This window comes from Ochotona curzoniae, unplaced genomic scaffold (genome assembly GCF_017591425.1).
Source record: "Ochotona curzoniae isolate NIBS_2020 unplaced genomic scaffold, NIBS_Ocur_1.0 contig_3520, whole genome shotgun sequence".
NCBI lineage: Eukaryota > Metazoa > Chordata > Mammalia > Lagomorpha > Ochotonidae > Ochotona > Ochotona curzoniae.
The window spans coordinates 26828060-26854176 of NW_024465894.1; positions in this window are offsets into that span (position 1 = coordinate 26828060).

Below are 26117 nucleotides of genomic sequence, written 5' to 3' on the forward strand. Positions count from 1 at the left end.
AAGAGAATGCATGGAGACCACCTGCTAAAGGTAATGCTTTATCAGAAGTGACATTCTTGCTTCCATTTGCTTCTCAGAAAAAAAAAAAGGATGTCAGCTGGGAAAAATGGGAAAATGATAGAAATTCCAGGAGCATCTCCATTTTTATCACCTTTACATAAGACATTTATACGTGCTACATAAGTTGTAATTTAGGTCCTTCCATAGCATATCACCTTCTGTTAGGTAAAAGATGTTTCTTCAACATTAACTACGTTGTATCTAAAAACAAGAGCATGATCGGCGACAAAAAATTTAATAAGCTGTAACAAATGCCACTGTGAAGTTATATCTAGTTTTCAGTCATTAACATGAATATATTCCTGATTCTCAAGATCAATCAGGTTTGTGTTCATATTTCCTCACCATCTTGCACACTCTTTTCCAGAGATAATATTGAAAGTAATAGCCAGTTTAGTATAGGTATCAACCAATCAGAACAGATGTGGCCCTAACCGAACTGACACCTGTGTTTGAGTGTGTGCCAATACCTCATTCTGACTGTGTCTACCATCAACCTTTGTAATGTGCCAGATTTCAGTCTGCTCTCCTTGCCTTGCCACACAAGATGTCCCATCTTAGCATGCATTTCTTCACATAAATAAAACATCTCCCAGCCTAAAATGCTCACACACTGCTCCTTCTAAATTCTTAATTCTTCTTTGTGTGTTCCAGAGTCCTCATCCACATCTCTATATCTTGATGCTGAACTACTACTGAGAATATTCACAAACTTCACCTCAAGAACTTGGAACAGCTCTAAAGACGACGTCAGTGTGATAGCTTGGAGCGATGGAGCCTGCCCTGTGCCCCTGAAACCAGTCCTAGTGTTTTATCTGCATTAACGTTGAGTTTTGGCTAGAGGTACAGAGCTCTACTGACATTTCCATTTTGCAGTGAGAAGGCTGAGTTAAAAAGAGGGGAGCTTGCTTGACTCAGGTTAATTTTAACAATTCAAGTCCCTAGCAAAACTCTACATGTGCAACACTGTTGAATAAATACAAGGGCTTCTGCATTTACAGTTCAGTATCTTCTTTCCTATTTGTTCCATGGAACATCTGCATCCCACTACCATGTGTCCTTCTCTGCATACAATCCCATTCCTTGGTTATTTATTTATTTCCATTTTATTTCAAAATGAGAGAAAAATGGACAAGAGAAGAGAGAGAGAGAGAGAGAGAGAGAGAGAGAGACATTCTTCTATTGGTTCACTCCCCATTTGTCCGCAATAGTTAGATCTACACTAGGTTGAAGCCAGGAGTTTAAACCTTGATTCAAGTCTCCCACATCTATGGCAAGGACCCAAGCAGTTGAGTCATTGTCTGCTCCCTCCCAGGTTGTGTGTGCATGTCTGTGTGTGTGTGCGCACGCATGCACACACACACACACACACACACACAGACACACACACATATATAATGAACATTCATTTTTTTAAAAAAAAGAACACTGACTGAGGTTGAAACTGAGATTCAATCTCCAGAAAAGCAAACAACCTTAGTAATAGTTACTGTACACTATAGCTTCCTTGCAATTTAAAAATTGCGAATGAAAATAAGTCCTACAATTACATTAAGGTGTCCTGTGGTGTCAGGGAACTAAGTCTAACTTGTGTTCCACTGCGTGAAGATGACATTACAAGGTTCCTCATAGTTGGTGATCACAGGAACTGTAGGAGCCCCTGTTTTTCTTACCACATTACAACCAGCATGCAACAATATGAATCAAAAGACAATGCAGGCATGTTCCCAAGTGCCTTCCAATGGCATCTCACAGGTACAAGTGAATTACATAGTTATCTCGTCATAAGGAAAGCCAGAAAATGGAGTCTTATTTAGCTAGTTAAGCTGGGAACAAAGTGAAAACAGGCAGTAAGGGAAAACCCGGAGGATTTAGACTTAGCAGGAAGAGTATCTATTTGTGTTCCAGGGTAGCTGTGCCATTTGCCACTTGAGACATGTGAATTCCATTTTATTCAAGCAACATCACGGGGGAACAGCAGCTGTTTCCAGGTTTCTTTCTTATAAGATTTATCATCCAAACCACTACAGGGATGATGCTGGCTCTGATTCATTTTATAGCAACATACATATTATGCATACAGCTTAAACAACCAGTAACATTTCAAAATAGATATGTTATTTTTTTTCAGGGTCACAAAAATTATAAGGAAACAAACTGCATCTCCATTTCATGGTAACACCTTATTTTTAACTATCACAATACATTCTGCTGTGTCACACTGACATGAATTGGACAGATAAAAGACATTACTAGTTTTTTTCAAATGGAAATAGCAAATCTATACGTACTCTTGGGCTCCACAAGTGAAAGTGATGCCATTAGGTCGAACTGTGTAAGGATTATTAGCCATTTTCCTCACGTTAAATCCTCAACCTCTGTTTTTAAGATTTCTAATGCAAATATCCTTTGCTTTCCAAAGCACAAATTAGCACTTAAATGCCACTACATATGTCCACTCAGATGCCTGAAGAGCAGCAACTCCAGACACAGGCAGACTCTAATCACCGGACTTGCAAGGAACACATGCAAACATTTTATCAATCACTCCTTCATCCCATGGGGACCGATGGTTTTTACCACCATCCTCATCCCCCACTGGAAGCAGTGCTGAGGGTGGGTTCTGAGCTTTGTCCAGAGATGTGTCAGTGGAAGCAGATCAGCTGGTCTCCCCACAGGCTAACAGCAAGGCCGAGATGACGTCAACACTGTCCTGAAGTCAAGGAATCTGTTACAGGGACAAGTTCTTTAAGAATTCACAAGCATTGTTATTAAGCTCCCATGCTTGCTGAAACTCTGCAGAGTTTGCTAAGTGGCTGCAACACATTATCCTAAGTTGCTGTTAGAACTTTAGGAGAGAGAGACATTGTTATTCTTTTACAGAGGAAGAAAGGAAGGGCCAGCGAGGCTAAGCAACCCTTCTAAACATATACAGATAGCAAGAAATGGAGGCAAAATTTTAAATCATGTCCCCTTATTTTTGTTTCATGTTATCCGAGACTGATCTCACGGACTCTGATGCACAGGAAATCACGCAGCTTTCTAACTAAACCAATTATTTAACCACGTACTTTTCTGTAACAGCAAGTCCCCATGGTCTTTTCAGGCAACCAATTATTACATGCAAAATTATTATAGTTTACCATCTTTCATAGGACCTGCTGGCTCTTTATTACCGCTCGTATAAATAGTACTTCTTAGACTAGTGTTTGTTTTTCTAAAAAATTAGATAATGTCAATGAAAGGAAACATGTAGCAGTGTGTTTGAAAGAGTAAGGACACACACAATGATGCATTCACAATGATTAGATGATAAAGCAAAAATGGTGGTGGGGGAATGATTTTTTTTCTTTGATGAATGTGTGTTAAACTAACAGTTGGAGAAAGTACAGGACATCATTTTTTAAAATGAAGAACTAAAAGTAAATTTATTACATGCGTTCAGCACTGCAGGCTCTGATGAAGACTTAGACTTTCATAGTATCGTGAAATAAGAACATTGAAAAGCCAACTATGAAATAGCACACTGCGCTCAACAACTTGGCGTTTTCATTGACTTCCTGTAAATCTTCTCTGGAGGTTTACATGGAGGACAGCTGAGAAGCAAGGATTTCAGGCAGTACCTCAATGGTCAGTTAACCCAGAAACAGGGCAGAAAGCAGATCACCAGTTTCATTAATAGAATAAGAGTGAGAGGAGGCAGAGGCCTGGAGACTATGATCGGTTCATCTAAGAGACCGTGCAAGTCACCCTCAAAGTGAAACGAGTGGAAGATCCTTGCTTGCAAATCCTGAGTTACAGGGGACACACTTGTGTGTGAGTCTTCCTGCAGGCAAGTAGCTTGCGTTCCTTGCTAGTCCTTGGGAGAAGACAAGTAGATTCATAGGATGACTACACGAGTTTGTGCAAATCTTAATCTTTTGAGCATTTCCCTCACACCCACATGAAAGACCTGGAAAAAGCTCCTGATTCCCAGCTTCAGAGTAGCCCAGCTCTGGCTGTTCCGGCTATTTAGGGAGTGAACCAGTAAATCCAAAATATCCCTCTCTATCTCTGTCCTTCTCTCTATGCAACTCTGACTTCCAAGTGAAAAAGAAGAAACCCTTTTCTTTTGTTTCCTTTCTTTTCCTTTCCTTTCCTTTCCTTTCCTTTCCTTTCCTTTCCTTTCCTTTCCTTTCCTTTCCTTTCCTTTCCTTTCCTTTCCTTTCCTTTCCTTTCCTTTCCTTTCCTTTCCCTTCCTTTTTTCTCTTTTTAAAATAAATGTATTGACCATATCCTTCTATCCTCAACATCCTTCCCAACAAACCCTCAGATAAGCCCACTGTTTCCTCACCCAATGCCTCATCTCCCACAAATCAAAGGACACCTTCCAGGATGAGAAGGCATTTACCCTTCCCTGAAGATTTCCACTTTGTAATGTCACTCATCGAAGCTAAATGCCCTCTGTGCGCCACGTAAACGCCGTCAGCAGAAACTACAGATGTCTGAGGGCATGACGTCAGCACACGGAATTTCTGAAGGAAATGGACGGACTGAGTTTTTGGAACTTTCCTAGACATCATACACACCTCCACGCTGTACTGCATGACTGCTGTGCCTGGAGTCAGTGGCTGGACCTGGGGTACAGAAAGAAGGTGGCCAGCTTCTGCGATGCTCAAGTGTCTGAGAATCCAGGGGGCAGGGGGGGACACATGCTCTGGGGACAAGGCTTTGCAGCTTTTCTCAGTGGCTCACCCAGTGAAAGGAAACCTCTAGCATTTCATAGGATAAGAAGGGACATAATTATAGTGACTAAAATAGCCCAAGGCTGAGCTGCCGATTTGGAAGATGGTGCCCATTCAGAGTGAAAGGGAGGTAAAAGACACTAGCTAGAAAGGGTATGGAGGCAGTTTTCCTTGAAAGACCTGAAAATGAGCAGCAGGGAAGATAAAAGGATAGGGGCTGGGCACAATGGCATATTCTTCTCTAAACCACCTAATTCTGCCGCTCAGTATTCATCACTGTCAGGCTCTGCGGAGCCCTCAATGAAGGCTTTATGTTGAGCCTCATTATCCGCTCCCGGATAGAGGGCACGCCATGCAAATGAAGCTGAGTCCACAGATAGGCTGTTAAAATACTGCAATTTGTCAGCATTTAGATAAACAAATGAAGGGTATACTGTGTGTGGGAGGTGGGCCCTGGGAGCTCTCCCGGTATTTTGACACTTGTTGTGGGAAATATCTTGACGGTCCCCACACTGCCTCCCTCCTTATCACTTAGAGAGAGGATCAAGACTTGCTAATTTACTTTTGATGAAGATAGTTGGGAGACTGGAGGAATCTCTTCTTTCATCTAGAGGTACTTGGCCTCTTGATTAATGTCCTTCCCATTAGGCTCGGTCTTCCTGCTGCCTGCTGCTTACACAGCTTCTGGGAGGGAACACCAGCCAAGCGTCTTGGAGACGTTTGCAGGAGAAAACACACAGGTGAACTTGCACACGCTCACTCACCCCAGCGTCACAAAACTGCTAATGAGCCTTTCAGGATAGCAGGTCCCCTGGCCAAGAATGTGGAATCACACTTCTCGGGCCAAGAAGATGATGAAATGAAAAAGCTTAAAACACCTGTTTTGACTCCCCCAGTAACTTTGTTATGCTGATTTAAAAATATGAAATGATCCATGTTCATTGTCTTGAGCTAACAGGCTCTGCCCCTTCTGTCAACTGGAAGGGAGAGCACATTAAAGGAAGGCAGGGAAGAGCCCGACAAAGCTGCCTTTGGTGAGAGAGTCCATTCTCCAGTTTCTTAAAGGACTTTTAATGATGCTCTGGTGACAGCACCTTAGAAATCAGATCGAATCAATTGTAGCACACTTTCAAAAGCAAGATTATGCGACAATGGGGTCCTGTCCCCTCCCCAGGCACACTTGGCCACGAGGCCGCCTGAAGAAGCTTATCCGCAGCTGTTGCCCAGCCCAAAGCTGGGGAGGCATATCCCCAGCCGCCCCACCGGGAGCCAAACCTTGGTGGCATGAGTTCCCCATCCATCTCCATCTCTCCCACAAAGCAAGAGTCACTAAAATCTCATTTGTGTCTCTTTGCTGCTCAGGCCGTCATACAAGCTTTCCTGTTCTTTGGGGGGAGAATGATGTGGACTTAATTAAGTGTGGTAACGTATGCGTAAGGCTGTATTGATGGAGGAAATGGGGTGCAGATGTGGTGTGAAATGATGGCGAATTACTCTTGTGAAGAACACAAATCAGGGTGAGTGCCCATTATCAGAGGCCAAAAGAAGTTACTGGGCACTCAATTACTGCCTTCTTTGTTACCTCAGCACACCAGATGGTTACAACACTGAAGAGTCTTCTATTATCATAACATTTTCCTAGAGTGCCTTTTCTTCTTCTCCAATTCAGCATAAGATGATTACCTTCTTACGGGGAGCTGATTGTGGGAAGGGTGCTGGGGGTCATGTGCGGATTGAGTGGGGAGGGACAGGAAAATGGGACAGCAGGCTGGCTCTGCAGCCTAAGAGCCCGCTGATGGACTGCACTGCGATTCGGGCCACCCCATAATAGCATGTATGAAATGTCTGTTTGCTCCCCTCCTCCCTGTGTATCCACCTCTGTCCCCAAATCCAGAAGAGAAACAGTGTTGGAAAGTGACCGGCTGCTCTGCCTTCTGTCAAAGCATTTCCAGCCAAGTGAGCAGTTTTTCGTTTAAGGAATTGAGTGGTCCTCAATACAATTAATTCCCACTCATTGGCAGCATTGAGACATCAGGTAAGGACAAAAGTAAACGAGCTTGTGAATATAGGGCTAGTCATTAACTCGAAGCACCCAACTCTATCATCTGCCTAGCCCTCCCTGGCTCCAGAGAAGCGAGGAAAGACAACAACCCATGGCAAATAAATAAATAAAACTTCACACCGTGAAAGTCTGTGAAGCAGCAAGTCCAGGATTAGTGCATACAGAACTTAAGAAGTTTGGAATGATCCTGCTTCTGAAGAATCTTTCTTATAAATGAGGGACAAAATAGAGACAAGCTGCAACTACATGTCATTGCTTTGTTAACTGTTGGAGAGCTTTGGAAAAAGCGAATCTCCAAGTGATTCCAGGTGACGCTGCTAGACATGAATTCTAGAAATTATTGGGAGATGGGGAACATGTCAGATTCTCTGCCAGAAAAGCAAAGGACCTTTCTGAACCCGCTCTGATGTGGACTGTTGTTATGGTTTCATCTGTTTGCTAAACACAGTGATGGCGCTACCAGGAGTAATGTCTTTATGACTTTCCCGCGGAAGACAAAAGGACAGCCCAGCGGTGTCTGCTGGAAACCCGATCGTGTATACGGTTTCCAAGACGGGCACCCACATCCTACTTTGGGGTTAGCCAAATAGAAGTATATTTTGGTTTGGTGCTGCTAGCACTGAGGAAATGATGGCTATGATCTCTGGCTCAAAGTTTATGTTTACTTAAACTGCGGCCACCGTGAGACACATGTCCATTTTCCATGACTGAACTAAGCCTTCCCTCCTCTCTCCTGCACTGCTTCCAGTGGAATCATTTCCCCTCTGATCCTTGCATCTTCTGATTTAAAGCTGTGCTCTGGTGATGTGGCCCTAACTAAAGAGAAATCAAAATGATGCTTAGAAAGTCAATACTGAACACACGGCTTGTTGATTATCCACAAACACATAAAACCACGAGACATGTCATGCGTTGACTCGATTTCCTCCTTGTCTTGTCCTTAATAAGTGAACAAATTGTACTAGCAAATGAATAATCAGGTGATAACAGTGTCTAGCTTTCCCAGCACGCAGCGGAAAGACCCATTTTTCATTAACAACTACACAAAAAGCTCATCAGAAACCCATGGAGGAACTATGCCCGTAACATTAGATCCAGGTGCTATTTCTGCATAATCGGCTGTCTCATTTATCTAATTCTAAAAGGATTACAAATATCTTTTGAACACCTTTCATGTAATCTATCTGCAAACTGTATAACAACGAGGAAAGTTAGTCCAAAATATATGTAAAAAAACATTAAAAATAACAGTTGTGCTGCTCACTACCATTATGTAGATTCTTGAGGATTACATGTCATTCCATACTTCACTGTCCCTATAATTTCTATGGCACATAAAGGCAAAAGATTTTCAACATTCTCAGTAGGACATCTCCTATGTTCTACAACAGTGGAAAAACTCATGAATTCCATTTTTCAACAAATGGCTATTGTCTTGGATATTGTTCCTTTTCTCAGTCAGTGGGACAAGAGAACTGTTAGCTGCTGCCACATGTTTATAACCAAGTCCCAGAGGTGCAGAACTGGACAAAGGCACGATGCAACAATGGGTCCATGGAGAACTCAGCAGATGCTGGCTGCTGAAGAGACGGCAAAAATATAGAGAGACCAGCTAAGAATTCGTCAATATACTCTGTAGATCCTAAATGAATGGACTATTTGCAATTCACAGAAGATAGACAATGTATTTCCACATTTTCTGTGATGAATTAACCACCAAACGATGAGAAACATCGTGGTAGTGCACCGTTCTGGAGGCACATGCCTGGTGAGATGAATACTTTAAGCCTAGATAATTCTCGCCAGAACAATTTTTTTTTAAAGCTGTAAGAATTCAGTCTTTAAAAAAAAAATTCAGTCTAAGTTTTTAAAGAATCTGAAACTTTGTTTGAATGCCTTAAATTGTAAACATGCACCACTAAAACATGCTTTTAGAAATAGCACCCAGTTCAGTTAGAAAAAAAAAACTTTAAGTATAAGTAAGTCAGAACTACAAGACATAAATTTACGATCTCAAATTACATGGTATCTACTCTTCAGTGTGGTTTTTATTTCAGCCATTCCATCTTAGCTCAGTTACTCAAGCACGTTGAGGGGAAATACGAAGGGAAGATAGACACTGCCAGTGATTCTCTGTCCTGAAGAACTTTGAAAAGTTCTCAAGATGTGTGATCCTCAAGCAGAGAAAACCGCATTCCAAGTTCAGCTCTAACACAAGTCTTACTGTATCTCCAGGTTCAAAAGTACATTTTGTGTATTAATGTGCCTCCATTCAATACATTGGACTGCTTTCAATTAGCCCCAAATGTCAGGGTTGTTAAACTGACTCATCTAAAACCTGAAAGATACAACATGAATATGATGATGCTCTGTTTTGAGACACGTCAGGTAGACAGGATCCATCTGCCTTCTGCCTTGTGTTACTTCTGAGTGTGAGAAATGCTCTAGCGGAATTAATCTGGATGACTAGAGTTGGGAGCATCTAGGGTGGTTTTATAAGAATGGCAGGGAGATTACTCAGAATCCAGGATCACAGTGGTCACAATTATGTGCACTCACAGGAAGTTTACAATGAGTTGCTAAGATTTTATAGAAATTGTTTCTTACCTTTCCCTTTATGAATAGCTTTTAGCTGTTAATACCATCTTTTGAAAATAAAATTTAGATTCCTTCCTCTACTCTTCTCCTTGTTCCATTCATACCACATACCTACATTTCTTGATCGGAATCTATAACCATTAATATCATAGAAACAGAACCATTCACTTAAGAGTATGGCATTTTTGCCCTAATAGGAACATAAAGGGATATTTGTTCTGTATAAAAAAAATCAGAAAGTTGGCTGACATGCTTGTTTAGTTTTTGTCCCTTCTATTTTTAAAAAAGTTCCTACTTAGAGCCCAGCACAATAGCCTAGTGGCTAAAGTCCTCAATTGAACTCGCCAGGATCCCATATGGGCACTATGGGATCCTGGTTCTAATCCTGGCAGCCCCACTTCCCATCCAGCTCCCTGCTTGTGGCCTGGGAAAGTAGTCAAGGACAGCCCAAAGCCTTGGGACCCTGCACCTGAGTAGGAGACCCAGAAGAGACTCCGGGCTCCTGGCTTTGGATCGGCTCGGCTCTGGCTGTAGTGGCCGCTTGGGGAATGAATCAAAGGACAGAAGATCTTCCTCTGTCTCCCCTCCTCTCCGTAAACCTGACTTTTTTTTTTAAGTTCCTATTTATTTACTTTTTATTCATTTAAAAGGCAGACAAGAAAAAAGAGACAGAGAAAGGTCACCCATCCGCTGATTTACTCCCTACATGCCCACAAGCATCAGGACCAGAGCCAAGACTCCAGAAATCCATCCAGATCTCTGACATGGGTAACAGGAAGTCAGTCACTTACATCACCATGTGCACTCTCCCGGTGTGTACATGAACACTGGATCAAAAGTGAAGCTGGAACTCAAAGTCAGGCACCCCAGTGTGGGATGCATCTATCCCAAATGGCGTCTTAACTGCCAGGACAAACACCTGCTCTCCAATGCCTTCTGTACTTCATTCTTCCACCATTTTGGATCTGTTGATTAGAGTTCCTAAGCACTAACTCCTGGATACAACAGAGATCAAAGGCACTAACTATGACCTACAACAATTGTCCTGGTTTTTTATTTCTCTTAATGATCTAAAAAAAAAATCCATGTAAAATCTGATTTATGACAAGCTCGAAGAAAAAGACCATTCAAAAATGTCTTTATTCCATCATTCAACACATACTAAGGGTGTGCCTGCTTCACTGCTGTAACAAAAGTCCCCAATGAATGCTACTTATAAAGAAAAGAGGTTGGTATATGGCAATGGATTGAGTGTATGTGGGAGCAAGAAAAATATGGAATGGGACCTACTGATGAGTTCTTAAGTCAAGTGAAAGATCAAGATATTTCTCATGAGATCATGGTTAGTTTTCATGGGAAGATTGTGAAAAACAAACAAACAAACAACCTTAGTGTGCTTGTATCCAATATTTCTCACTGGCTTCCTGTATTAAGATGGCATTACTCAACAGCTTGTTAGAATCAAGCTGGGTTCTAACCAGAACTAAGAGAGTGCCATTGCCTTGAGTCTTACAAGCTATGACCTAAATATACCTCCTTTTTTTTCCCCCAAGGACCTTGCTTCAGATACTATAGTGTTGGAAAATGCAGGACTTGTGTAACATTGTACACAAGTGCAGTGCACATCTAATGGTAAGCAGAATAGTATTCATAATTAATAGGCTATTAACAGTACACTGAGAATAAACAGTGTTGCAAATCATAAAATGTTAACATTTTTGGTGAGGTTTGCTAAGAGATTTTCTTTGGCTGGGAAAGTAAGAAAATTTTAACTGAGGAAGTAATCCTTAAGATCTGAGGAAAAGAGCTAGCCAGGAAAAGCCTAGCAGCAGGAGACAGCACACCATGCGGAAGACACTGGGGTAGGAAGGAACCCTAAGCAACAGGAGCTGGGGTTGGGTGGAGATGCGGTAGAGAAGTCTGTTAGCCACAGATCCTTACCATCTGCCTAGAATGCATTGGTTCATTCTGAGCCAATGAGATGGACGTGCTCGGCTTTACCTTAAAAGGGTAAACTGGAGAAAGGAACTGGAGTGGGTTTGATTAAGACCATTTTGGAGAAGTTTGAAATTTCCCATATAAAATGAAATTATGGAGCAGGACAGAACACTGCCTATAGTTTTGGAGAGAAATGAACAGAGTAAGAATGCATCAGCACATGAAACAATTATTTATTTGGAGAAGGGATAATGGAGAGAGTAAGCTCAAGGGCGATTTGTAAAAGGGGATAATTTTGGTTTCATTATCTGTGATTTCATGTTCAGAAGTATTTAAGGCTATGAAATCACAAGCTTGGTTTGGAGTCTCATTCAGCATCATAGGTTAACAAATTGGTAGACTTCTAAAATTTTAAGGAAATAGGTTGGAGATTAGAACCTAGCTCCACCTACTAGCAAGTACGAACCAGGAAGCATGTAGCTGACAAACCCACGAAGGACGTAATGAACAAAGAGAAGACAGCAAAACTTGTACCTCAAATAACCAAGCTCTAGTGAAAGGGTGGGAAGAGAAATGTCATTTCCAAGGAACCCATAAGCTGGGAGGAAATCAAGACAATTGAATCATGGAAGCTGTATGGCAATGGCAAGTATGCCAGGAAGGGAAGGTATCTTTCAGTGGCCAACACTGTTGACAAAAGAAGAAAGGTAATGATTGGGAAACACTCCGGGTTCAAGGAGGCCATCTCTCACAGTACCAAGTTTTCATGAAACGCCAGCACCAAATACATATTGGAATTAATTGGCCATTATCTTTATATACACATTTTTCTCCATTTTACTTCTTGTTGAAATACACAATCTTTTTTTTAAAAGATTTATTTATTTTTATTGAAAATTCAGAGACAGAGAGAAAGCTCTCCCATCCTCTGGTTCACTCCCCTGATAGTCACCATGGCCAAAGCTAAGCTGATCCAAAACCAGGAGCCAGGAACATTTTTTGGGTCTCCCACACTGAAGCAGGGTCCCAAAGCTCTGGGTCATCTTTGACTGCTTTCCCAGCCACAAACAGGGAGTTGGATGGGAAGTGAAACAGTTAGGATACGAAACGGTGCCGACAAGGTACCCAGGTACATGCAAGGAGAGGACTTTAGCCACTAGGCTATCGTGCTGGACCCCCAGAATCATTTTAAGAACACTCACTTCCTTTGTTCCTTTAGTAGTTGAAAGTTAGAATTGAGGAACAATATAATTTGACAGAGGGAAGATTCTGAGTTGGCATTCAAATGTTTGCCCCACTCTAGTGGTCCTGCTCACTCTCGTCGTAACATCACATCTCTGCACGGTATTAGTATGACACATTGAAATTTGAATTTTTCTTTTACATGAGAAATACAATGAAGGGGATAAAATATTGGGCTACCTCTTCAACAGAGATAGCCTAGTTGTCCTAAAGTAACTTAAAAGCCTTCAGCTTTTAATGTGCTTAAAAAGATATTTCAATCATCAATGAGAAATGAAAGTAGCTGAAATTTATATTTAAAACAGCCCAGCAAATGGATAAAATAAACAATCCAAAAATTTGAAATGGTCGTATTAGAAAATGGTAAGTTGTACCAATGTGAAAGTGTCCTCATGCTCAAATTACCATTTTCCAAATAACAGCTGAGGTCTACAAATCATTGAGGTTTGTTTTTCCTTAAATAAATGCTACTCAAGCTCTGTATAATCAAGCCACCTAACTTACCCCAGGGAATCATGTTTTATAGTCCAAGAACTTTTCAAAGCAATTAAAAAAGATATTTTAAACATTTCTCTTCTATAGACCAAAAGTACCCTTTTGTTCAAAGAAACTGAATCAAAATGACAAAATCTGAGACCTAAAAGATTTCCAACAGAGAATACATTTAGAGAAGTGGAGGTGTTTGTCACTGATATTAAGATATCAGTGTAAGAGTATGCTTGGGGAGACCCCACCAGAATCTGTTTTGTCAAATATATATCTCTCCGTCACCTGTAAGTCATAAAGACATGATTATCTTGAGGATCCATTATTCCAAAACTGATAGACATTAGACCACAGTAGCAGGACTATGGACAACTTCCTGTAACGATGGAGTATGTATTCTAATGGAGATGATGAGTCATATATAAAAACCTGTGTGATATAAACAACGGGTAGTGAGAAGTTTGGTGAAGAGAATTTGAGCTATATAAATGAGACAACGATTTGTAAACTTAGGTCTCTAAGAATATTGTACTGGGTCTGGTGATCTTGAGAAAGCCACCGTTCACACTAGTAAGAGTAAAGGACTCTTTTAAGGAGAGAATAGGAAATGCAAAGGCTCGAAAGCAAGTGTACCCTGTGGACCATGTGATCCCTAAGCACGCTCTGCCAGCCTCCACATTCCATAAACCTTTGAGGACATAGAGAATGGGTCCCTCAAGATGCTTTCATCAGCATCCAAAGAAGAAAAATCTGTTTTCCATTACTGTCTCATCTTTGTGAATTTAGCTTGCAAATTGTCTGTGGTTTCATTAAATTGAACCAGAAGGAGTCCTTGAATAGATCTATTGCATTGGGAAACTGAGTTAGAAGCCAGCTTAATGTCTGGCTTTTTAGGTGCAGTCAGCACCCCAGCTCATCTCTGACAAATAATTATTTGTAGCTCCCCTACTAAAAGGTGAAGAAAAGTTTTACCACTTACAGAGGCACCCAAAATATACAGGTGGTCCATCCAGGCAGACCCAGGTGCACTCATTATCTCAAGAAAATCCTACAGATACTAATGAAAACCACAGCATGAAGGAGAGGACATAGCAAGATAATTCGCATATTGATATCCAAACATTAAGGCTCTCTTGGCTCTTCCTAAGCAGATTTCTGCTACAAGAGTCAGTCTTCTCTGAACTTTAAACTTTGAAGATGGGATCTCCCACTAACATTTTTTTAAAAGATTTATTTATTTTTATTGGAAAGGCAGATTTACAGAGAGGAGAGACAAAAATCTTGCATTTGCTGGTTCATTCCCCAATGCTGGAGCTGGGTCAATTCAAGCCAGGAGCTTCTTCTGGATCTTCCATGCAGGTGCAGGGTCTCAAGGCCTTGGGCCGTCCTCTGCTGCTTTCCCACGCCACAAGCTGGGAGCTGGAAGGAAAGTAGAGCAGCCAGGACATGAATTGGCACCCATATGAGATCCTGGCATTTGCCAGGGAAGGATTAACCAATTGTGCCAGGCCCTCCCATTAACATTTTACTCAACTGATCTTCATCCGATGCAAAGAATAAAGAGGCAGAGCAAGAGCCGTTTCGTAGTAGGTTAAAGTTCTGCCTGTGGAATAGGCGTCCATATGGGTTCTGATTTGTATCCCAGATGCTCTGCTTATGGTCCAGAAAAGTAGTGGAAGGTGGCTCAAGTTCTTGGGCCCCTGAACCAACATGGGAGACCCAGAAGAAGATCCTACATCCTGAATTCTGTATCCTGGTTTCAGATCAACCCAGCTCTGGCTATTGTGGCCATTTGGGGAATCAACCAACAGATGGACGATTTCTCTCCATCTCTCCTTCTATCTGTAACTCTTCTTTCCAAATAACAACGAAATAAATCTTAAAAAGAAATAAAGTAGGGAGGTATTGTTTCAATGCAACTGTAAATTATCCCTTCTAGAGACATAATGACTGCTCCAAAGCGACATCCACCTAATGGCGTGCTTGTTGTGGCTCACACATGGATGAAAGGGTAAACTAAAACCTCCACAGACTGGAAAGTTGAGGCAATCGTATCAGATTTGGGTTTGTGCATGCCTGTGACACATGCGGAAGCTATAGCGGTAATAGCAGCACAAGCGCTCATGGCAACAACGGCCTGAAATTTAATAGCTGGTTCCCTCGTGTGGAGGATGTATCACCTATTTTTACCCTATCTCTTTTTCTATTTCACCTCCTTACATTTTCAGGTTCATTTCCTGCTAAGCCTCTATAGGCATGGATTCTTAGGGGACCTTCTTTAATCTGTTGATTTTTCAGAGGGGGAGAAAAGACTATCCTTAAGAAGAGGATGAATGCTGTTTAACCTAACAAAAGAGGCCCTGATTTTCTGTCTGTTTTGGATGGTAATTTTAAGGCTATTTTGGCAATAGAATATGGATTGAACCACCTGTGCTATCCCTACAGTGCAAACCCTTGAGGAGAATCATCAGTGGTAAATCCACAATAGATGCAGGACCTCAAAAGACGTTTCTGGAAGCATGAAAGTCATAGCCCCAGCATAGCTCTCTTAGTCAGGTTTGTCTTACAGACAACTGGACATGTGAGTCACAACCACACCTTAAAGGTTTTATCGTGGAAGCTAGTTTACTTCTGCATGAAAACGCCATTTTCTTCTTGCTCGGCTTAGAAACATCTTCCTTTAATTAGTTATTCCTGCATTTGTTTCTTCAGGTTGATGTGCTTTTACTTGAAGCTAGACAAAGAGTTAGGCTGGGGTGTACATTTTGGGCTGGGGTGTACCTTTTAGTAGTTTTAGGATCTGCTACTTTGTCAAGTAGCCCTGGGATGCATTTTAAACATCTTGTTTGAAGCCTGACTATATTGTTACCGTGTGTGACCTCCCCTTTGGTAGCTGCCAGTGTTGACTGGAACTCATCTGCCTCTTTCTGAGCAGCTGTCTGGGAGGGAGGATACTGGAGACCTGTGAACACGACTTCAAGCTTAGTACGTAGTTTTGAATGGTCTCCTTCAAAAATGGAAGCCACAGCAGGGAATCTGGCTGGAGAAATCTTGATATTTTTCTTCCTATGTTTCTCCCTTCCCACATTGTCAGCAGGTAGCTAAGCTGGATAGTAGCATGCCTCATGAGTCATTGGCAGACAGAAGACAGAGTTCTCCAAGTTTTATGTCCCAGGGACTAGGGGGGAAGGGGACTCAGGTCTTTGAGAACAACAAAGGGAAACAGAAATAGGGTTGTACCCACCAAAGAGATACAGAAATGGACACAAACCTATGGTCGGGGCTGGAACTTGTGAGAGGCAGAACTGCCTGTGCCTGAGGGAGGCAGCATGCTGCTAAGAGATGTACTTCCACGCTGAACTCTATAAGGAACCACATGGGCTTGAGCTGCAATCAAATAGAGCCCAGTCTCCCTTCTTTTCTAAATATATGAATTTGCCACAGGAGAGTATCAGAACCCCAAAAATCAATGTGGGTGGATGTTGAGAATTCAGCATAATGAGGATGTAACAGACAAGATTGTTTTAAAGCAAATTATAAAGAAATGTAGCGGTGAGGATTATATATCAATTGTTCTGGTTTCTTAAGCTTGAGTACTAGCCAGGAGCTAAGAAGAAAGTAATGCTTACAAAATGTCCCAGGTGTGTGGGTGTGACATTTCTACCCCTACTCCAACATATGAAAACACCTAGAAAGCCATTAGTTCATCGTTAAGCTCTATAGCCGCTATAGGAATAAAGAATGCTCTCGTCATCCAGTTCTTTATGACTGACAGGAAGATATGTAGAGATAATGATCACTTTATTAGTGATCATTAACTGGAAAGCAGCTCAATGCCAGGACCACTTACAATCAATTCGATGCAGAATTTCTGATTTGTACGAGCTGGATAGAACAGATTTCAAAAATAACCCCCAATCTTCCAAGGACTTCACACACACACAGTACACAGGACTGATGCACTGGGACAGTCACAGATGCCTTCTGCAGGAGATTTTGGCAAGAAGGGAGGACTGCGGTGAAGTGTACAAGTGGTGGCCAAAACTTCTCATGACCACGTAAGTCATTTCAGGGTGTGAGTCAGAGTCCTGCTTGTCCTATGTGTGTCTCCCTTTCTCTTCGAAAGTATCCTTCTCTCCCCCTGCCCTGCATGTCCGTGGGAGCTGGGAAGCTCAATAATTAGGGGAGAAGCTCAAAACCCCTTTTTGTCCCTGCTCCAATCCTGCTGGGCCAAGCTCAGGAGTTCTCTCTTCCTTCATCTAAACCCTGCAGGTCTGAACACTTGGGCAAATTGGGGGATAAATTTCTGTAGAAAACAAGGTATTTTTGCTGCTGCCTTATTCCCAGGACTCGGATGCTCATTATGGAATAAAACTCTTCAAGTGTAAATAAAACTTCCCTCACTCTTCTTTGCCTGTGAGTTTTCCTGCTCTCTTGATTTTCAGGCCATAACTCCTCAGGATTTCCAACTTCCTGCCTCTTCCCCAACCCAATGCCACTTTCCCAGGGACTGGGAGTCAAGTTTGAAAGGGTCAGTCCCTGGAATTCCTTGTGGTAACAGTGGGGAGACAACCACTCCTGTCTGCTAATTGGCACAGGAAATGAGCAAAGTTGAGTGTGGTTCTCCTGTGATTAGAAACCTTTTAAAACAACAGGCCTAGCTGAATCTTTACCCAATAGGGGTAGGGGTGGGTGTGGGGCTAGAAACGTAAGAGTTATCTAGGTGATTTTGTATGTGTGGGGGGCGTTGGGCGGGGGGAGATGGAATTCTCTTGATTATGCAGAACAACAAAACAAGATGGGGTAAATCATTTCTAGATGTACACACTGAAGAATGTCCCTCCATGTCTTTTCCCTCCCTGGTGATGCTAAAATAAATCGTTCGGAGCACATCCCACTTAGTTTACTTTCCCATTCTCCCCTCTGCCCTGATGTCTTCATAACAGTCCTTTTAAGGATCTGAGAGTCTTTTTAAGCCCTGCCTCTTTTCGTTTTTGCTCTCTCTGACAGATGTTGATTTTTAACGATTCCTCCTTCTTAGGTTTCAAAAGCATCGGTGGGGGACTTGCTGAAACTAAAAATTGAAACAACTCCATCTGCAGGAAGATGGGCTTTTGTTTTGTTTAAGGGGGAGTCTAGAGAGAGGTTGAGGAGATCCACCTTGAGGATCCCCCAAACGTGAAGAAGATAACACACATACGAAGGCAGGCATCTGCTGTTTTACTTGACTTCGCAGCTTCTGCTTCCCCGTTTTGCTTCCATGGCAATCCTTGCAGTTTCTTTTTGTCCCTCAGTGCTGAACCCAGTCCTGGGCACAGATTAAGCACCTATTACATATTTGCTGATGTGAAATGAAGGCCTGGGGTATTTCCTACAGATTAGGCAATTTTGACACCATAATCCCTACATAATTCCCAGGAAGTGCCTTGAACAATGGTTTCTATTGTAGTCGCATCGGGGCTTTTGATTCCTGTCTTTTGCTGTTTGTTTCTGGTTCATATGTCAAGCCACTCGCCCACTGCCTTTGGTTTGGCTCTTCAGACAAGAGAGAAACGGGGTGCTAACTCTGGAGCAGGGCAATTTTATTCTCTACACCGCAGAAAATAGACTCCATGTCACCGATTCATGCAATGATTATGGCTTGCAAATATTTGAAGAGAGGTGGTAGAATTCTGCAAGAAGGGAAGGAGATGCTTTCAGCAGAAGTGAAACAGTTCTAATTCAGAGGCCTACTCTGAGCATGGGGAAGTGTGGGTGAAATATTATAGCAGCAACAGGAATGGTTATTGAACTGTGAAAAGCATTTGCTACATAAAGAGGGCCTTAATTCCTTTGATCTTATCAGGTGGGGGGTGTATTAGGTTCTGCAAAGCAAGTGGCAATGATCAGCAAATGCATTTTTAAAATGTTCTTTCTCTCTAATGGCAGTTGACTATAACTTCACCTCCAGTTGTGGATTATTCTTCTTACTGTCCCTCCTCACCCCATCCCCAACGGGTATGGTGGAGACAGTTTGAAAAAAGCAGTTAAGTAGGCATTCTAAATTCTACAGTTAGTCATCTAGAAGCCGCCACTTTTATTTTTGTTTCTATTAGAAACATGTAATGCCCCAGCAGGTTCTTCGAACCAAGAAAGTTATAGCTGTAATACTTCTCATTAATTGAAATTACTATAATATACAGAAATATTACATTAATTTGGAATAACTTTGCAGAGTAATCGTTTCATGGAACTAAGCTGAAAATCGGTTCAGATAGTATTTTATTATGTAGGGGCACAGAGAAAGCACTGTGTCTTATTTTCCAGCAGCAAAAGCATTCCAACTGTTAAAGTGCAAACCAGTGTTTAGTGTGACCAATTCAAAGCTTTTAACACTTGAACTAATCATTGGCAATAGTGGCAATGTAGAGAGTTCCTGGCTGTGTAGGGCGGCTGGGTTCAGACTGTAGCTCGTTCTGCAAAAGAGTAATGGCCCTTATTTATACCTGATGTAGGGTGATGTCAGGACATATTTTTCCTGGAGTGCTAAAGTTTACATCTAAGTAGTGGATGCACAGAAGCAAGGCTTTGCCTTCAACCTGCTGTCTCTTTTCAAATGTTTATAAACTATGTGGAGCTACGACTTGGCCGTCTTCCTCAGGAGGCTATAGGATAGAAATTCTGCTCCTGAATTCCCTCCCTGGGAACCACGTTGTTGCTGTCAACACCCAATTCCAGCCCAGTCTATTATTACAGTCCACTAGACACGGATATAGAGAACACCCTAAACATGGGCATTTTTTTCTGGAATCCCTTAAATACTGTCCTCTGGATCTGCTTACTTTGGGTCTCAGTGTCCTCTGACACTTTGCACTGGAAGTCTCAGTACTCCTCAAATGCTGGCCTGATGCACAACAGCCTTCCCAAAAGGAGGGAACCAATTGCATTGATAAAAGCCCACGGACATTCAAGAGAGAGAGAGAGAGAACAGAGCTGGAGGCACCCCATGCCACGTCCAGCAGTTGGTTAGGTTTAAAATTTCACGTTGGCCTCTTTCTTATTAGACAGACTAAGCATCAAGGGGCTATCGGCTGTCAAAATAGCAGCCAGAGAAACAATCGACAAAGCTATCCCTTGAGAACAACGGATAAACTGGCGAAAGTGCTGTCAGAGGACTTAATGTGCGAGCTGGCACCCGAGGCCAGGCCCAGCGTGAGAACCACTGGCAGGAATTGGCCCTTCTGGTGTCCCCAGCTCTGTTGAACACTGCCCTGGGCTTGCCTTTCAGCACAGGAACTGATCTCTTTTTTTGACAAGCTGAAATACACACCCAGTGTAAACCCCTAGCGGCTGAGGGTGGGGAGTCAGGTGGGAAAGTGGACAGTTCTCTAACTGCTGGCTGATTCACTTGCACCAGACACCCGGAGGCTTGGAGAGGCCAGGAGACTGTCCCGGGGAGAGCAGGGTGGGATTTCTAGGCAGTGCACAACCCTGGCAGACCCAGCTAGACAGTGGGTTTGTGTCAGATCCCTGCTAACCAGCCTGACTGCAGCAGTGGCTCCCCAGCCCCAAATACTCGTGACTTCTTTTCTGGCATTTGGAACATGAATTTGTGAAAGGACAAAGTGAGGCAAGTGTGCCACCAATGGGGTAGCATCCGTACATAGCAGCCTGGCAGCATGACCCCAGGGCGCTGGCCCATGCCCTGTGGCAAGCAGAGGAAGGGCAGCAGTTTGATAGGAACACTGGTCAAAAATGAACCAGCAGAATGAAAGGACTGGATCAGCTTGCCGATATGACCAGTCTTGCGTTGGTTTCTCTTTTGACATCAAGACCCCATTATTGCATGGGAGCTCAGATGCAGACTACAGAATTACTGAATATTCTGGAAATCATACCAGCTTACAACAAGACTTAATCCTGCAGACCTTCAGAGAGTGAACAATCAGGGCTCATCATAGATCATATAGTAGCATCATTGTCTTCAAACAGGTCCTTGACTTTCTTTTTCATTTCTTCAGTGACACCTTAGTCATTCAGTAACATATTATTTAACTTCATGGCATTGTAGATTTCTTTTTTTTCCTTCCCTTTGTTGATTCTGTTTTGTGGCTTTTCATTTAAAAGGATGTGTAACTGTGTAATGGAGACTAGCATATCTAGTGGCATGTTGTTTAACTTCATGGCATTCTAAATTTCTGCTTTTCTTCTTGTTGATTTTATTTTGTGGCTTTTCATTTAGTGGGGGTGTGTATAATGACCATATAGTGGAGACTGTCATGTCCAGATGGGAGGATACAGTGCAATGTGCATCTCTACTTCCGGATTGAGGATGGACTCCCAGTGAAACTTTTGGATGTGTCAAGACAATGGGATGTTAGACTCTGCCATTGTCCACGCCTGCAATGATGAACTTATGACTGTTTATGAAGAACTACACAGTTGTAATGATATGGGGGAAACCAACGGGGAGAGCTTTGAGGAGGCGATAGTGGAAATCCCAGGGTCTATGGAACTGTATCATAAAATGATAATAATAGTTAAAAAAAGAAAACAAACAAAACTAATTACAAAAGGGGGAGGGGCACCAAAGAATAATATGTAATAAAATGTAGAACTGGGCCCCAACATGGAATGTGGGTCTCCCAAATCCACCTTAACTACTATGCCAAATACTTTGGAATTCTGACTTTTCAACCTGAAATGTTACTTTTACAGTTCAGAAAAAAATGTAGTTTAAACTCTTTCATGATATGAAAACATTTATAATTTATATTTTGGGAAAAAAATTAAGGTAATAGTAGTTATATATTTTTAAAAGTTAGTTCCAAATAATAACAAAAAGGCACTAAGGTTAGCAAGACATGAGCAATACATATCAGTTATTTAAATAATTACAGTCAGTTCAAATGTTTAGTTAAGATGCTTTCTGGAGCTTATGTATAACATCCCTTTGTGGAACCCACATTGTGGTCGAGTGGGCTAAGCCACCTCTTATGATCCTTTAATCTATCAGAGCACATTCGAGGCCCAGGTTTTCTGACTCAGGTTCTGATCCAACTCCTTGCTAATGTACCTAGGAAGCCAGTAGAAGAGGCCTAAGTGTTTGGGCCCTTCATCCATGTGGTAGATTCAGATGGAATTTCAGACTTCTAGACAGTGTGTTTTGGCCATTTTGGAAGTGAGCCAACAGATGAAAAGTCTTTGTCTCTCCCTCTCTGTCATTCTGTCTTTCAAATAAATAAATTAAATTTCTTTTTAAAAGAAGATATCCCTTCAGTTCTGTTTTCCTTTAACTTGCTGGGTTGTTTCATGGAATCTTCTGTGAAATAGAAAGTTTCTTTAGATAAGAAAAATCAACTAGAACTGATTTCCAATAGACTGGCCTTGGATAAAACACAGTGTCATGCAATGTTTCAATGTTTCACTGCCTGTGAACGGTATGAGATCTTACTGTGGCTATAGGATCGTTTTGTTGGACATGAACTCACTACTGCTACAAAGTGGCTCTACTTACTTTAATGAAACAATCGCAATCTCTACCTTGTGCTGAAGTATACCAACTCATTTCTTTCATGTGGGACTTTCCATTTTGGATCATTGAAAGTCCTCCACCTAGGAAACCTTTCGCTCACAGTGCTGTGCTCTGAGGCCTGCCGCAGGGCTAATTGTTTTCCTTATCTATGCCTGTGTAATAAACTACTGCAAACCTGATTGACTCCAAACAATAGCCATTTTATTATATATGATGACTCTGTAGTCTGGAATTCAAGCGAGGTTTCTCTGGGTCATTTTTCTGCTCTACCTGATGCCTCCTGGAGACACCTTTCGATATTCATCAGGTGGCAGGCTAGCTTGGCAGTTTTGAGGTGGTTTCACCCCATGGTTGGCACATCAGTGGCGACAGCTCAGCAGGGACCGTCTCCTTCTCTGTGTAGTTTCTGGGCTTCTCCAGATAATTCTCCACAGGAAAGAAGGCTCTGAAAATGGGAGTTCTAAAAGACAGGAAGTAGGATCCAATAAACTGGAAGTAGAAACCAAGAGAGGAAGTGAACTGTTGGTCTCTTAGCAACTAGGCCTGAAAATTATCCCTGGCTGCATTTCCAGAACATTCCATTGGCGAGGGTAACCGTACAGTCTGCTAAGGTTCAAGAGGCTGGGGCACACATTTACAAGTCCTCATGCAAGGAGGGCTGAAATACTCTGATTTAATACTGTACTCAAAAGTGTAGGTTGATCTGGTACATTTTTTTTCTTCTCATTTTGCAAAAAAAAAAATGAGCTTCAGAGAGAGAAAGTAGTTTTGTCAAGATCACACCCATCAATAACAAACGTAAAGCCTAGCTTACTTTGACTGGAAATCATGTTATCCCTTCTGTACCACATTGATCGTATGGCCACAGAGAAACATTTGTTGGTGTGTTTGCATATGGGAAGCATCTGTGCACAAAAATATCACACATGGTCAAAGTGAACAACATGTAGAAACTTCCTCTCCTCTGATGGTGACAGAATGCTGGCAGAATTCTTTGGCTAAGTTCCCTTTCTAGATCTACGAAGGTACAGGCACACATCAGGTGGAATCATTTTCCTGTGGTGTCCAGTTGCTAGTGACCACTGCGGGAGAGGATGCAGAAGACTTCGCCAGGGATGCTGCTGTATCAAAGGAGCCTTAAACCTTATCTGGCTGAGAAATTCTTCTGGTCTCAGCACGCTAGGCTGACCTCGGCTCCACTCACTCAAGTGTGCCAAGCTGCAAGTTTTGCTGGACAACTGACTAGGCTAGGATGATCTGGTTACTAGCAGCAATGTCTACTGACTAGTAAGCCTGCCTTCTCTTCCGCATGACTATTTACCCTTCAGCAGTCAGATTTTCTCACACGGAACTGATATCATTCCAGTGAATGTAAAGGGACATGAGCCATACTCAACCATGTAGATCATGCAGCCTCTAATCAGCCCTTCAGCTGCCCCAAGCAGGTGGGTCAGGACTGTGAATTAGGCCCAACTTTTACATTCTAAAGTTTATATATTTAGGAGAAACACTGCATTAACTTCTCTAGGATATATCTGCTCCTCAAGATCTTGAAGGAACCGACAGTCATACCCAACCCTTTCACACAGGGAAATGGAACAGAACTACTTTGCCTTGCTTATGAAAACCCTGTTCCTTCGCACATGCCAAATACCTATGGTATAAAGCTCAAGGTAACAGAAACCCAAGAAAAATGTAAACAGTTTAATGACAGTCTTCTTAAGGCAAAACTGCAATCAGCAGTGACATGGATTGAGCCAAGCGGGGGATAACGGAGACAGGTAAACCCAAATCAGTCACGCAGCAGGGAATTGAAAACGTTCTCAGATGAGACTACAGCAGTCCAACTGAAATGTGGTGAGGAGGCACTTGTGAAATGTTACAAGAGGAGCCCTGGCTGCTCAGGCCTATGTTGGCCTCTCAAGTGAGGTGGAACCCCCGCTTCTCCCTTCAACTTCCTCGGGGTTTCTTATGTATTAAATGTTATACAGATACTAAAATGCAACTGAGCTGAGAATGAGGAGAGAGAGGTGTAGAGGCAGAGACAGAAGAGAGAGAGTAAGCTTGAAGCGCAGAAGCAATGTAGTCGCATAGGGAGATCCTTGCTCCGGGGTCAGAAGCCCTGACTCTGATTTTCCTGACATCATTCACTGCACTTTGAATAAGCCTGTTCACTGCAACCCTCTGGCCTGTTTTCATTTCTATTCAAAATGGATTTTTTTTTGAAGAATCTTAAATATAGTATATTATATGGGTCCCCCCCAAATGGCTTTCTCACTGAGAATTTCCCATGCCAAGGGAATTACAGATCAGAGGGAGTGAAATGAAATTTACTAGAGGGCCCAGCACAGTGGCTCAGTTGGCTAATCCTTCCCCTTCAGGGGTCGGGATCCTACATGGGCACTGGCTCGTGTCCTACCTGCTCCAGATCCCTGCTTGTAGCCTGGGACAGCAGTGGAGGATGGACCAAGAACTTGGGTCACTGCACCCATGTGGGAGACCCAGAAGAAGCTCCTGGCTCCTGGCTTCAGATAGGCTCAGCTTCAGCAGCTGTGGCCCCGTGCAGAGTGAATTGGTGGATGGCAGTTTTTTTTTTTTAATATTTCTGTCAATCCAACTTTCCAATAAAAATAAATAAATCTTTTTAAAAAATGAATTTACTTGAACCTTTTTCATGGATTTCTCACATAGTGCCAACTCAGAAGGGAACTGAGTGACATGAAGGGCAATTTTCTCTTGCCTGATAACACATTTACGAATGGTACAGAAGCGAGTGATCCTGGTATTGTCTTCTGCTCTTTGAATCAAGCCACAAGTTCCTGGCTTCAAATACAGGAATTATATGATATTGGCAATCTATTTAATTAGTCTGAACTTTAGCTTCCTTATTGACACAATGGTACAAAAATACTAATTTTATAGAACTGCCATAACAATTAAGTCAATTACTGTCTGGTGCTTACAGTATTGCTCAGCACATTACAAGTACTACATAAAATGATTATTAGGTACTACCATAGCCTATTAGTGTGAACTGGAACTTCTTTCTTCCCTACAAGTTTAGGGGGGAAAAAAAAATCAAGAAAATAGTGCTTTTTCTTTCTCTTCTGGTTCCTGTCCCTGCGCCTGTTCCTCTTGATGTTACAATACACAGTTCACCCTGATTACCACAGGAAAGTGATCTCCAATGAACCAGAACTCGTTATGGCCAAGGGCAATTTAAGTTAAAGCAGCAGAAGTATGGGCTACTTAAAGGTTCAATCAAAGTGGTTCAACATCTTCGGCCTGCAATGTGTTTGCTTTTAAACAATAGTGTTTGCTTATAAATGCAGCATATAATCTATGTTGAAGGGATCCTAGGGTTCCTTCATTGCCTAATTCTACTCTCTGGTGGCTGCACAGCTGTTTAGTGGCAAAACTATAAAAAGTCCCCGAGGACTGGTTGGTTAGAAGTCAAACAGAAATGTGCAGTTTCAAAGGAGACTGCCGTGAA